At 40.2% G+C, this 15,906-nt stretch overlaps 1 long non-coding RNA gene across 1 annotated transcript; it reads right to left on the bottom strand.

The window, feature by feature from the left end:
* Window positions 1-7,976: 7,976 nt before the first annotated feature.
* Window positions 7,977-8,961, bottom strand: LOC125311964. Its single transcript, XR_007196542.1, has 2 exons — window positions 8,869-8,961; window positions 7,977-8,250 (listed from the first exon to the last, which is right to left on the bottom strand). It is a non-coding gene; the product is annotated as an uncharacterized LOC125311964 (long non-coding RNA).
* Between the last annotated feature and the right edge of the window lie 6,945 nt (window positions 8,962-15,906).

The following is a 15,906-nucleotide window of genomic DNA, read 5'->3' as shown; positions in this document are numbered from 1 at the left end:
CTTGAGTGTGAATGTCTGTGTGTGTGTGTGTGTATTTGTGTGTGTATGTGTGTATTTGTGTGTGTGTGTGTGTGTGTGTGTGTATGTTTGAGTGTGTATGTATGTGTGTGTGTGAGTGTGTATATTTGTGTGTGTGTGAGTGTGTATGTGAGTGTGTGTGTATGTCTGTGTGTGTGAATATGTGTATGTGTGTGTGAATGTGTGTGTGTGTGTGTGTGTGTGTGTATGTCTGTGAGTGTGTGTGTATTTGTGTGTGTGTGTGTATGTTTGAGTGTGTATGTATGTGTGTGTGTGAGTGTGTATATTTGTGTGTGTGTGAGTGTGTATGTGAGTGTGTGTGTATGTCTGTGTGTGTGAATATGTGTATGTGTGTGTGTGTGTGTGTGTGTGTGTGTGTGTATGTCTGTGTATGTCTGTGAGTGTGTGTGTGTGAATATGTGTGTGTGAGTGTGTATATCTGTGTGTATGTGTGTGTGAGTATGTATGTGTGTGTGTGTGTGTATCTGTGTGTGAGTGTGTGTATGTATGTCTCTGTATGTGTGTATGTATGTGTGTGTGTTTGTAGGTGTAGAAGTATGTGTGCATCTAGATACAACATTCTATCCCACCGGTCACTATTGTGACCGTTAACATGTTTACTCATTCTGCAAACACACCAAAGACATTTGAATAATTATAAATGTATATATCATAACTAGACACCTTAAAGACCATGTGTACAAAAAATATTTGTCCTATGTTTATTTTAACATACTTTAAAAACCTTTTATTTGGGAGCTGTGAGGCCGTCATCCTCTTCTCAAGGTGCAACCAGGAAGTAAGCAGCTCTGGTTATGTGACAATTTCCTCAAAACATTTGACACTGCACACATTTCATTGAAACACTCTATTGTTTCAATATTTACTGAAAGAGTATTGGGATATTCCCGAGTTACAGTTTTAGAGGCTCTAGGATTCAAACTGATATGGACTGGGTAATATGTTAGGAACAAAAGGATGGCACTTCGTTATTTGGGAATGAAAATGATCAATCCACAGAGGACTGAAATCAAAGACCCCCCGAAAATCTAAGTGGAAAAAATGATGCAGCAAGCTAGTCTATTTTGCTTGAATTTCAGCGCAGCAACTCATGATGGTACTCAGTAGTTTGTATGGCCCCGACATGCTTGATGGCATCGGGGCATGCTCCTAATGAAACGGCGGATGGTGTCCTAGGGGATCTGCTCCCAGATGTGGACATGGCCATCACTGAGCTCCTAGACAGTCGGTGGTACAACCTGGCGGTGTTGGATGGACCAAAATATAATGTCCCAGAGGTGTTCAATCGGATTTAAGTCAGGGGAGTGTGGGGCCCACTGCACCAATACAGGGTCAGACAATGGGTCTGAAGTTTTCATCCTGATGCCTAAGAGCAGGGTGCAGTTGTCTTGCCCGTAGAAGTGTGTGCGTCCTTCCAAGGATATCCCTCCCAAAACCATCACTGGTCCACCACCAAACCAGTCATGCTGAATGATGTTGTAGGCAGAATTACATTCTCCAAGACATCTTTAGACGTCACATGTGCTCAGGGTGAACCTGGTCTCATTTGTGAAAAGCACAGGGCGAACCTGCCAATTTTGTATTCTATGGCAAAATGCCAATTGAGCTGCACAGTGCTGGGCAGTGAGCATAGGTCCTTCCAAAGGCCATCGGGGCCCTCAGACCACCTTCATGAAGTCTGACAGTGTGGTGAGAGACATTCACACCAGCGGCCTGGAGGAGGTCATTTTGTAGGGCTCTGGCAGACTATTGTTTGTTGTTGCACAAAGGAGCAGATACTGGTCCTGCTGCTGGGTTAAGGACCCTCTACCATCCTTCCCAGCTCTTCTAGAGCAACTGTCTCCTGGAATCTCCTACATGCTCTTGAGACTGCGCTGGGAGACACAGCAATCCTTCTGGCAATGGAATGTATTGGTGTGCCATTCTGGAGGGATTGGACTACCTGTGCAACGTTTGTAGGCTCCAGGTACTGGCTTATGCTACCAGTAGTGACACTGACCCTAGCCAAATGTGAAACTAGTGAAAAATTAGTCAAGGAGGATAAAGATGCAAAATGTATCATTTGCCACCACCTCTAACATTCCTGTTTTTACAGACATATCTCCCTTCTTCCTTTCTTGTCAAAGTTTTTGGAGAAAGTGGTCTTCAAGCAAGTCTTGGACTATATCAGAACAACCTGCTAGACCCTATGCAGTCTGTTTTCAAGAGTCATTATGCTGAAACTGCTTTTCTGTCTGTGACCGAGAGTAGCTAAGTCCTCATCTAAGTTGCTAAGTCATTAGTATTCATTCTACTAGACTTATCTGCAGCCTTCGATACTGTTAACCATGACATTCTCCTTTCTACACTAACTGAACTGGGATGTCTAGGAAAGCCCTTGACTGGTTTAAATCCTACCTTAAACGGCACATGACCTCACCACAGGCGTGCCTCAGGGATCAGTATTAGGGCCCCTACTTTTCTTTATTTACAAACTTCCTTGGGTGAGACCATTCGCTCCCATGAATTTGATTATCACTGCTATGCAGACGATACTCAAATTTACCTGTCTTGAGCTTTTGGTGTTTCCACCACAAAGCACACCCAATGCACTGCTGAATGCACTAGCAAGTGTCCTAAAAGTGCTGGTTCACTGACTAGCATGAGTCCTAATGTGCCAGGAGGGAGCTAAAGTCATAAGGTATTACGTATTTAAATTAGCTTCATTGACAGGCATAATCATTTTATGGGATGCAAAATGTTAAACTACAATAAAACAAAATAGACCTTTTCAAACAATCACAATAAGCCTTAAAAGAAACTTTAGTATATGCTAATTGGCCCCACCCACCTCAATTGAATTAGGCTAACAGTAGGATGTGTTGGACTGGGTTATGTACTAATTTATCTAACTATGACTGGGTGTATGTACTAATTTATCTAACTCTAGGCTAGAAGACAAAATAGCTAATTTCCCAAAAGGCAGCATATGTTTCTTTAAGAGACTTGACAGACGCTAGCCTCCATGGGTTTTAGCCTCCTTGCTAGCATGCCAGCCTCTAGGGGGCAAATTAGAAGGATTGAGCCCAGGGAAGTGCAGGGTTTAGTCACACAGTCGAAACTTCACACATAGCCTAAACGCACACCCCAGTTTTTGACTCGGTGTCAGAATGTATGGCTACTTCCTTAAAATCCAACATGTCTGCCATTTTAATTATGCATGATTGTCTCATTATGCATTTCATAATGCTGAAAGATGGCTATAGACACGTCATAGTATGTGTTAAAAGCAGCATAGCATTATAAATGTAGAAAAAAAGGGCATATTTTGGTGGCCGTATTTGAAGTCAAGATAGGGGCCACTAGGGGGCGCTATGTGTTGGGGTCCGTTTCAATTTTTGATCACTAGGGGTAGTACTATACCTGTACCAAGTTTCGTGCTTTCTGCAAAAACTGAACGATTCAGGTAAAAATCTGGCCTTAGCCACTGTACTAACAAGAGTAGCTTTTGTAATAGTTTTTGCAAATGTAATAAGAATAAGAAATACTTTTGATTGAAATTTGACTGGCACAGTCAATAGAAAGTATAGAAATTTGACTGGCACAACAGCACCGTCCTGTGTATGTAAACAAACGCAAACATTAAAATAAAATAAGTTTAAGGAAAAAATGCTTGCTGAATGATTTTGAACAGTTGTGTGATGTCGTTGTCGCTTGTCTATTTTGACACAGTAAAATCTTCGACTGCTGCTCTGGCGTTTGGATTTGCCTCTGCCGAGGGCTCTTGGCTGTCACCTCATGTCCTCCTATTCCCTTAGGCACCGTTCCCCTGATCACAGTTTGCTCTGATGCTCGTTAGGCCTTTAAACCCATTATCACCAGGCTGTCAGAGAGAGAGAGTGTGTGTGTGTCATAGATCACAAATCTGCTGGGCTTATCTGGCTGACCACCTCCCAGGCCTTCCCCACTGCCATAAAGCTACTTCCAGAGGCTGTCATTTTTTATCCTCTAGCTGGCTAAATAAAAAGCCACAATGCTAGGAAGTGTAATATTGTAATCCGTTATGTATAATTTAATCTACCAGAATCAGTGCTGCAATGGGCAGCTGGAGTGAACGAGGATGAGAATAAAACACGGGCCAAAGGACCAAGGATCAGTCAAAGTCCCAATGATGACCACAGACGGAAGACCCAATGAAAACTAACCCTGCAGAGAAGGGGCCCAGTGTTTCGATGTCTCAGTTATATGCATTTTTTTTTGTTGATCCTGTTCTTCAAACTCTGATTTCACTTTTGCCATTAATTATCTCTGTGAAGGAGGACTTGTTGTCAGTGCAGTTTGTCTGTCTATATGCACATGATTATGCAAAAACTACCGGCCCAATTTTCCTGTTTGTGACTGTGTCCACTCCTTCCTTTCTCATCCAGCCTTTCAGCGAAGTCTCATGACACCGGTCTAGAGTAAGAAGCTGAGGGGCAGACGTCAGACCACAAATTGAAAACGGGAGAAATTAGACTATTCTGATGAAGGGGACTCATTGGGATTCACTCCATGGTCTGGGGGAAGAGGGCCTCTGGAGAAAATCCAATCACCTTCATTTGGAAGGAATTCCATCAATGCAGCCTATGCAGATCAGATCAGGTAGGCATATGAAACCAACTATGAAACTCTTTCTCTCTCTCCCTCTCTCTTTCTCTTTCTCTCGCTTGCTCTCTCTTTTCCACATCTCTCTCTCCCTTTTTCTACATCTATCACTCTCTCTCTAGTGTACTGTACACACACACACACACACACTTTGATACAAAGACACACGGGTAATTATTCACACTTTGTTCTGACATGGTTTTCCTCAGCAGCCCTTTAAATATGCTGAGAAGGGTGTGAGTGAACCTTGAGGGAGACAAAAAATAAAATTTATATATAAAACAAAACACAACCCTGCTTCAATTGGGAATGCCAATTAGGAAGAAGTTAGGAGCACTGAGGATGTGTTTAACAAAACATTTGAGTCATCTATGCTTATGAGGAACTAATAAAAAAAGATTAGTATAGTGTTGTAATTAGAATCAGGTAGACCATTGTTTCATGCCCATATGTAATGATAAACACGTCCTGGATCTCTCCTCCAGTATGACTGGATCTTTTTCCAAACACTTCACATGCTCCACCCTTTAATATCTTGAAAATTGCACCAGCTGTTTCTCTATGAGTGGTTGTTTCAAGGGGATTTCGAGTGCCACCTGAAAATAATCTCTTCTCTATGCACTGCAGTGCACTTCAGGGTTGATCTCCCAGTGAATAATGGGTTAGTTTAAGTTTAACAAGAACAAACCTGCGAACAGGCAGGCAGAAACACAGCAATTATGCTCTCATGTTGCTCAGAATCGCTTCCCACTGCGGCCTGGCAGGCAGCAGGTATGGATGAAGTGCCCGTCCAGAGAGCTGTTTCAGGCATCGCATAGAACTTGCTATGTGTCCACTGGATTTCCTGCTTATTTCCCCAGGTAATCTAGCCATAATAACATTGCTGGTTCCAATGTGATGAAGTTGGCATCCAAAGCTGGACTGATGGCCTTAAACACCCCACTGCTTCTTCGTGGTTTACCCAGAGGCGAGGACACATAGACTCTGCCTAATGAGGATGTATGCTCCGCTTGACCCACACACCATTTACCCAACAAATGATCTTCTAGATGCTAAACAAAGGCACCAAAGCCTCTGCTTATCGCCTTATTACTCTGGTTAGGTGGCATACTTATACTGTGCATCCCCCTGCCGTCTCTCATTAAGGAGAATACGTAGGCTAAAACTCAGTTTGGCATTAACATGAGGTATGCCATAGAAAATATTCAAAGTGTGATGATAAATGGAATAACACTTTTAACTCAGCCAAGCTGTCTACATTTAAATACAATTACATCTGAATCTTGTAGTGAATACCATGAACATCATTAAGGGCCCTAATTTGAATTATGCGCAATGCGACAGGCAATATGCTAAAATTATAATATTGTAATAAATAATTCTCTAACTGTAACAGTACCAATGCCTGTTCATAGGCCTCAACATGTTTAACATTTCTAAGCTAGCTAATAGTAAATAGTTGCAGTGGAAAATCAAATAAAGACAAACAAAATAGTGAAAGCTTTTGTGGTCATTTTCTTTAAGTCCTTTGTACACTGGCTACATCCAGTGTAAAGTAGCTCATAAAACATTCAGTAATCACAACTGGACAGGAGGCATGTGCTTGTGATGCATGTATGTTGAAAATGTTATGATAGTTAGCACTGTGACATTCATACATCCCAGGACAATTATTGCAACAATTACATCCGCTTCTGTATGGAAGAATATTAGACTCAAAAGTTTTGTACGTGTGTATCACGTTTTGAAACTGTAGAAATTATTTGTAACTGTAAAAATTATCTGTACAAGTAATTGTCAATATCACAAATATGCCCTACAGTTACAAATCTATTCTACGGATGTTTTACAGCTACAAATCATCCTACAGTTAAAAATATTTTACAATTACAAATATATTCTACAATTACACATCAATATTCTACACACAAAAAGCTGCTCTACAGTTACAAATCTTTTCTACAGGTGTACAGACTTTTGCACCACCTTAGGGATGAGAAGTGTCTCATATGTATTGTGTGTGTGTGTAACAGGATTTGTAACTGTAAAAATGATTTGTGATTTAACAAAAAAATAACACGAAAAATGTTAAGTATTACTCATATGTCGTTCACTTACAAATATATTCCACAGGTATGAAATATTCCACAGTTGCTGTCTTTCAATTACGAAACTATTCTGCCATTACAAATCTTTGCTGCTTGCACAAGTATTTTCTACAAGTATACAAATCATTTTGAGCCTGTTCTGGCGCTTCCTGTTGAATAGCCAATGGCGATCCTCAGGTTTGGCTAGCCAACCATGAATCTCAGTTCACTAACCAATCACAGAGCAGGAGCAGCGCCATCGTCGTGGATAGTTGTGTGGGTGCAACCAAACTTGGAGTCTACGCTTGGAGCACGCTAGCAGAGAATGTCTAATTAAGGAACGGGCTCCGATGCTAGTTTCCTATATTCCTTGAGGTACATTGATAGTTAATACAGCCAGTGTACCTGATACAGGGGGCAAGTCGTTAACAAAATGTTTCCCCTCTCTATCTATATCAGTTATCTTTCGGCTGTTCCTAGGTAATTAAGTTATCAATTTATTTACATTTCAAATGGGCGACTTCAGCTATGTTAATTACAGTCATCGTTTTACATTTCTGATGGTTTGTTAACTTTGATAATTTGCCAACTGTACCTGTGCAGATAAGCTACTACAAATACAATCATGCTTTTCCAGAATGCTCTCTTTCTACAGTGTTTCAGTGTGCATGTAAATATGCATCGTTGTTTGAATCCTCTGACAATAAGCAAGGTAATAAGCAATGAGTAGGCCTACTATTTTTTTGTATTTTCTGATGTAATATCTCTTATCAAGGGCCTTCAAGATCACTCCACTGGATCACTGGACCATTATTTACATCAACATGGAGAACATGTAGCCTACCACTGAATAGAAAATACATCTCCTTCCCTCCTATATTTGTTCTTTAAAATGTGTTTCTTAGGTCTATTGTATTCTAGTCTTTGAACACCATTATTGTAGACTTCTCCCCTGTCCTGTCTGATAAATTTAAAATTGCATTTTTAAATATTACTCCCTAATGCTGGGATATGTGAACTTCAATAAATAATTTTATTCATTAGGCTTACGTTTTTATCCAAAGCAACTTAGACATCAATTCTTACCAGAGCCAGTTTCTCAGAGCAAGTTGGGGATAGGTGCCTTGTGGCAGCTGAGAAACAAAATCACAACTTTTCTGGCTACTGCATATGGTGCACACATTGTAGTTAAATATACAACTAGGAAAAATAGCAATCGTCATACAGTTTCTCATTGCATAGTTTATTCATTGAACAACTGGAACTCTGGTCACCGTCTGAAACACTGAAATTGTTGACTATACTGCATTGAACTTGCAGAAAACAACACTAGATCAAGCCAAAACCATAATTGCTTTATTTCAGCGCTGCTTTCATAGCTTCTTTGAAGGTGTCATACATTCTTGTCCCTAGGGGGAGTTTCAAAGTACAGTCAGCATTGCCCCTGCCAACAGACCATCCCGTCCAGAAGACCACCAGTCTTTCAATGTCTCTAAAGAAACTGTAAGAATTAAAAGACAATATCAGAAAATACTTTTAGTAGTAGTTTGTTTGTTATACAATGCTAGCCTGGTTAGCTTCGGACTTGTAACCGAGGGTTGCCGGTTTGAGTCCCGACCAGTAGGCACGGCTGAAGTGCCCTTGACCAGGCACCTAACCCCTCACTGTTCCCCGAGCGCCGCTGTTGCAGGCAGCTCACTGTGCCTGGATTAGTGTGTGCTTCACCTCACTGTGTGCTGAGTGTGTTTCACTAATTCACGGATTGGGATACATGCATAGATCCCTCAAGGGATCAAAAGAGTATATATACTTATACTATATACTTATAATACCACAAGAAAATAATATTTGTGATTTACTGAACAAAGTTATAACATTTCATACATCTGTGATTCCTGGGAGCTAACAAATGTGGAGGGCACTGTAAGCTATATTACTGAATAGAGTGTATGGCAAATGTAGTCATCACAATCACAAAAGATACTTTTGAAAAAATACTTTCACATATTTTTCAGTCTGCGATTGGTTCAAGTACAGATCGCTCATCAAATCCAAATCACTCTGATCAGCCAGGTTTCAAAATCTGGGGGTCTTAGGAAATATTTGTCATACCACTTACAACGTATTGTCTGAGGTAGGCACGGCAACGTATTGTCTGAGGTAGGCACGGCAACGTATTGTCTGAGGTAGGCTGTGACACGGCAGTCTTCCATTTCATCTTCGGCCAACCTCCTCGCATCTGGTCAAACCACTCTTTTTCAAAAAATCATCTGCAACAAAAACAGTGTGCCCTGTTTGGAATACTATTGTGCACTGTACCATAGTCATGATGTACTTTATTCTGTCAGTTGTTTTCCTCCATTTACATGCTTGAACATTAATACCTTAGGATCCATCAGAGATGAGACACCTTGTGGGAACAGAACTCTAGCCAGTTCTGGCCGTTCTGTTATCATTGGGAGCACCCCAGTATCCTGTAGCCCTCTTTTATGGCCTGCTTTTCCCGTCTGCCTATGACCTGTTAAATGTATCATAACAATATTTTAACCTTATGAAGAACACCTACCCTCCTTCCCCCAACATTCTAAATCCCATATTGCTATGAAGCATAGTTATGTTATACACCATTTGGAAGCTTGGACACTTGGGAATCCATACATCATAACCTTTTTCATGTCATCTGTATAGTGCTTTTGATTTTACTCATTTTGAGTATGCCTAAACTGTTCGCCAAAGGCCATCATCTCTGGCCCCAGGTTGATAAAAACAAAAGCAAGCTCTGATTTAGCCTAGTCTACTGTATGACTTCAACGAGGTGATCTTCAGTTTCGTTCTGCTTACAGTATCTCACTGCCACTGCAACACCTTTGAATGCACTCCGCTGCCCTGTTTACAAATGCTACAGTGGACTTAAACTGCCACCTTGTGGCGATAAGTTGTAATACATTTCACACAGCTGCATGAATCACAGAAAACGCGAAAGAAGTGGCCACTTCTGAATGGGACCCACTGTATGTGGTAACAGTCAATATTTTTTTTCAAATGTGCTTCATAAACATACAATCCTGCACTGTGAAAACAAAAAACATCTTAATTATACATCTCCCTTCACCCAAATACAATAATGAAGGTGAAAGGAAGTTATTAAGCCTTAATGGTGCTTCCTAAAGGGGGTATTGTCAAACCTGCTACTAAAATTACAGCATGAAGAAAGTCGAGGACACGCATGCCAGCTTCCACTCATCCCAGTATTAGATGATTGGTCTTAAATGAAAATGTATTGGCTGTGTTATTTCTTTTTTGTGGGATGTCCAATTTATATATAGAAATGCACATTTGCAAAGGTGACTTAGTACGTTGTCGTAAAAGAGGCTCTCCTTTTGATTTTGCCCTGCCAATGTGTCTCTTGTGAGAAAAATAGTGAGGATTACTGGTGTAGGTCCATGATTTATTTTACAATTAATTAATGATTATAAGCATGAGGCTCTGCCGTCTCCTCTTTTGTTTTAAATATATATAAATCAACACTTAATACTATTTTTACAGTACAAAACAACTGTATTCTGGTATCTAATAGTTTGTGAGGGGAAAAATATGTAAAAACTGTCAGTGAAGTTTATTTTAGCAGGACGGCAGGACTCAATGGCACCTTCTGAAAGTATTCTGAAAACAGGGGTAATGTTTGTACTTATTTTGCACAAAAACAAACAGACTTTGCTTACCTCTTCTGAAATGGCATGCGAGTACTCAGTGAACTAGGCTCAACTCACTGGTACAGAGGAACTCTAAATAGTCCAGGTCCAGAGGCTGCCTTTGAAGAGCCTGTTCCAGTCTGGTTTTCAGCCTCTAATAACCTACCAGTGTAGAGAGTAACTATAAATTTATCATAGATAATGATCTATCACTGACAGGAACCAACAAAAACGTTTGAAAATAAACTGACTTTTTAAGATAGAATAGTAGTGATTTCTCTTTAACTTTTACAAAATATAAAACATACACATCCGAGGATGTTGTTTTAAGTAGGAATACTGCCGTCAACAAGTTCAAAAGGTATGCTTTTGAAACTCACATCGGGCTGCACCTATTTTCATAGACAGTAAAATATATTTTATGACCCACCTGTGCTTCAGAAGGAGGCAGCAACTGGGGATCCATAAGAAACTGCTTACACAGAAGAAATAGATACATAGACAGATTAATATGATTGTCTACCAATGCCCAGCACTATATTTCTGTATTATTTATTTTGTACCTTATGATCAGTCATGAAGAACCATCAGAAAATGCCAACATAGCCTAGCTGATGTTGACACCAGTTGGTATGTTTTGTCACACATATCAATGGATACTTATTATTAACTTATAACTAACTCCAGAGCAATCTGTTGAGCATCAACCCTACTAGGGTTTTTCTGCAGTAAAGAGTTTCTGTTGCCTACTATAAGAGTTCGCCAAGTCCAAAGTAGCACCTCACAATCTGAGGTAGACCTGGCATAATGAGGCCTAATGGTTAGCACACCTCTTGATAATAATGCTAGTCACCTGCCTCGCTTTTGCTGAGCCTCCCTTATGACCGACTGACAAACTCCCTTAAAACTTTGACCGCATTTGTTACAAACTTGAAACAAAATGTCTTCAAAAGTATGTTGAGTGTTGTTATTTATTTCCATCCACACACTACATTTCCATTAGCACTTGTATGCTGCTTAAACTGACAGACTGATTGAGTGGGATTTGGCTAACTAGCGGTAGCTTGCTATATATAATAGTTATTTGTCTGTTGCCCACATTAGTTGCCATTGATTGATCTCACCTCGTTGCCCCGTATATCAGGTACACTGGCTGTATTAACAAGGAATAGTGGACATAGAACATGTCTGTGTGGTGTAGGCTACCAACATACCTCAAGGAATACAGGAAAATTGCGTGCTCCAAACGTTGACTCCAGGTTTGGTTGCACCCACAGACAACGACGGCGCTGCTCCTGCTCTGTGATTGGTTAGTGAACTGAGATTCATGGTTGGCTAGCCAAACCTGAGGATCGCCATTGGCTATTCAACAGGAAGCGCCAGAACAGTCTCAAAATGATTTGTATACTTGTAGAAAATACTTGTGCAAGCAGCAAAGATTTGTAATGGCAGAATAGTTTCGTAATTGAAAGACAGCAACTGTGGAATATTTCATACCTGTGGAATATATTTGTAAGTGAACGACATATGAGTAATACTTAAAATTGTTCGTGTTATTTTTTTGTTAAATCACAAATCATTTTTACAGTTACAAATCCTGTTACACACACACACAATACATATGAGACACTTCTCATCCCTAAGGTGGTGCAAAAGTCTGTACACCTGTAGAAAAGATTTGTAACTGTAGAGCAGCTTTTTGTGCGTAGAATATTGATGTGTAATTGTAGAATATATTTGTAATTGTAAAATATTTTTAACTGTAGGATGATTTGTAGCTGTAAAACCCATCCGCACTGTGAGAATAGATTTGTAACTGTAGGGCATATTTGTGATATTGACAATTACTTGTACAGATACATTTTACAGTTACAAATAATTTCTACAGTTTCAAAACGTGATACACACGTACAAAACTTTTGAGTCTAATATTCTTCCATACTTCTGTGAGTTCCAGATATACTAAATCCGCCTTTGAGCGGTTTAAATAAATGCAAATTTAATACCTCCACAATGGGTTGTGGCCTTGGAAGGTGGCATAATTGGCTTTCACATATTCTACAGCTTTTTTAATTCCAGCTAAAAGCATGTGTAAGAAGGCTTACCATTATTCATGCTCTTTCCTGCACTCGTCGATGGACAGCACACTGCCTTTTAGACCGAGGTAGGTAGGCATATATAATGTACTGTGTACTTTGTACGTTTTTTAAAAAAACTGTGAAAAACATGGGGATGGCAAAAAAGAGAATACTGCAGCATGGTTACTAAAGGCTGGCTCTGGACAGTTGGCAGACCTGCTTTGCCATATATGCTGGCTGACCTCCCAAGCCTTCATTAAGCCGCTGCTCTTCTCTTTCCTTGATGAGAAGACAGGCACTGGCTATTCTGGAGGCCAGAAGCCACCTCCCCCTCCTCCTCACCCACTCCATGTCTGTCTGTCACCGCTGCAGCTGATGCATGCGTTCCATTTTCATAGTCCCTGGTTGTTGTGGCTCTCTGAGGCATTAAGGCCCCTGGCTCGCTCATTTCCTCCAAGATGGAACTGTCCACGGTCCAGGGGCTGGCCGAATCTCAAGTGCGATGGGGTGGACAAGAAGATGGGACAGTTTTTTTGGGAGTTTTTTTTTTCTGTTGAATGCTAGACAGCAGGGTTCGCTCTGCTAATGAGGCCTCGAGATGGCCCTGTTAGCTCTGCCTATGTGCTCTTAATGAGGACTTTCTTGTCATCCAGACACAATATTGACAGGGGATTTAAAGACACAGCTAAGGCTGTGAATCCTGTGACAGGATAAGGAAGCACAATGAACCTTTGCAAAATAAAATGCAAAAAGCTTCATCTCCCATTCTGCTTTCTATGTAAAACGCAGGGCTCTACTTTAAAGATCTCCCCCCACTAAAAGACATTTGAAAGTCAGCTCAGAGGCCACAAGGTCAGACAGACTATTAATTTTAGATGATAAACGACTTCTCAGCCTGCTGTTAGTTGTAAAGCAGTGTTTCTTAAATGGTGTGCTGGGTGGTGGTGTGGCTACAGTGACACCCACCGCTAATGATATAGGAACCGAAATCTTGAAGTCGGTCATGTAAGAGGGCATCAGTGGGACTGGTGAAACGGGGCTGATTGATTGATGCTTGCATGGCGGCACTTATCTTAGCTCACAGACATTGCCATTGTCCAAGCTGATAAGCTCTGTCATTAAGTTGGATGAATTGTGCGTATAGTTGTGGTCGCTTGGTGTTGGTCCATAATCACTATATTTTTACTTTCCTTATGAAGTGTATGTCATTTGTTCCCATATTCACATATTTGACTGCATCATTCTCTATCAGTTAGTAAAGAGGACACTGAGCCAAATTGGCCTTATTCCACACTTCATTAGAATTTGGTGTTCATGCATACAGTGGATCAGCAAGATACTAAAATAGCAACGAGGAGATAACAGCACAACACAACAAAGACCAGTTTTAAATTACAGGCTGTTTTATTAATAGAAAAACATAGTCTGTCAGTAAAGGCATTAGATTTTCTTATTTGCTTATGTGTGTGTGTGCATGTGAGTATGCGCGTGTGTGTGTGTGTGCGTGTGTGTGTGTGCGCGTCCTGTTACTGTCACTTATTTGGAAATTGCTTCATGGCACATTAAAATTTTGCCATTTAAACAGCTTCTCACCTTGAGCTTTCTTCTCTATATTGCAACATAAGGTTACAATATTATAACAAACAAAATGTAATATGTATAATATTCCCCTGCTGAGTCAAAGAATGGTGTTCTGATGAAGATTTCGGCCTTGGTCACCTAACTGTGACATGATGTCTAAATGTATGCAGTGCTTATCTGAGTGTTCTTGCTTTCGACTATTCAGGATTTCACGATCTCAGTCATCCAATGATAGTTTATGATTGGTCAATTTTTGAGAACATCCAGAAACTTTCATTTGACAGAAATACTTTTCCTTTAATGTAAAAAAACACATTTCCTTTAATGTAAATTGTAACCCGTCATGTGTGGTTCCCATTCATTCAACTAATTCATTCAAATTTGTATTCCAATCTGGTTTAGCACTATTTCAGTGGTGTTTCTGAGAAAAAATGATTGTTCTAAAGCCTACTGAGTATTCATTTTCTTTTTCCTGGTATGCTCCAATTTCTGAGTTTAGTTTCATTTACATTTAGAATGTTAACAATAGAGGTTAAAACAAAATGAAGTTGTTGCCATGGTATTTGAGTACCGTAATCAATAGGAGATCTAGACAGGTAGTGAATAGGAGCTTAATGGGGAGCCAGTGTTAGCCAGGGATTGTGATTTCCATCACCCTGAAGCATGCTAATATAAGGATCAGCCTTTAAAGACTGATGTCACCACTCACCACTCAGACAGAGCATTTATGAGATTTGTATCACCACAGCTGCAGAGTCTCGGAGAATAGATGTTTTCTGTTAAGGGTCTTTTATGCAATGGCATAATCAACATGATCACACAAAAGTCTTCACCCTGCTGGATATTTCCCCTTACTGCTTTTATAAATGGAATCTTGAATAATTTAATTTGGCTTTTTTTTTACAATAATTTACAAAAATCCCTTTTTAATGTCAAAGCGAAAGCAAATTTATAAAATAATGTTAATTAATTCAAAATATAAAATGGAAAATAAGCGATTGCATAAATATTCACCAGCCTTAAAGTGACTGACCTTAATCAATAGCGGTCCAGCCAATTGGTGCTAGTAGTCTCACAATTAGTGAAATGGAGATTGCCTGAGTGCAGTGAATGTTGATAGTATAGTAATATAAAGACACCTGTGTCTGGAAGGTCCAGTCACTGGTCAGTCAGTATTCCTGGCTATAATTCCACCATGAACAACTCAGAGAAAAGGTTATTGAAAAGCATAAGTAAGGGGATGGATACAAAAAAATGTTCAAGTCACTGAACATCCCTTGGAGTTCATTGAAATCCATATAATGTAAGGAATATGGCAAATGTACAAATCAAGAGCAGGTCGTCACCACAAACTGAGTGACCGTTCAAGAAGAATAATGGTGGGGAAGGCCACCAAGGCACCTATGACAGCTCTGAAGAAGTTGAAAGCTTCAGCAGCAGAGTTCTTCACCAGTCAAAGCCAAAGCTGTTATTAAATCTTGGCTAAAGTTCGGCCAAAGACATGTAGGAGACTCCAAGGTCAGATGGTAGAAGGTTCTTTGGTCTGATGAGACCAAAATTGAGCTATTGACCATCAGACTAGATGCTATGTTTGGCGGACACCAAACACTGCACATCACCAAAAATGCACCATCCCTAACTTGAAGCATGGTGGTGGTAGCATCATGCTGTGGGGATACTTCTCGATAGCAGGCCCTGGAAGGCAAATAAATTCAGCAAAATATATGGAAATCCTGGAGGACAATCTGATTCAGTCTGCAAGAGAACTACAACTTACAAAGATTTACTTTTCTGGCAAGACAATGA

The sequence above is a fragment of the Alosa alosa genome, chromosome 18 (assembly GCF_017589495.1).
Source record: "Alosa alosa isolate M-15738 ecotype Scorff River chromosome 18, AALO_Geno_1.1, whole genome shotgun sequence".
In the NCBI taxonomy this organism is placed as follows: domain Eukaryota; kingdom Metazoa; phylum Chordata; class Actinopteri; order Clupeiformes; family Clupeidae; genus Alosa; species Alosa alosa.
The sequence above is the reverse complement of the archived record's forward strand: the minus strand, read 5'-3'. Positions and strand labels throughout refer to the sequence as shown.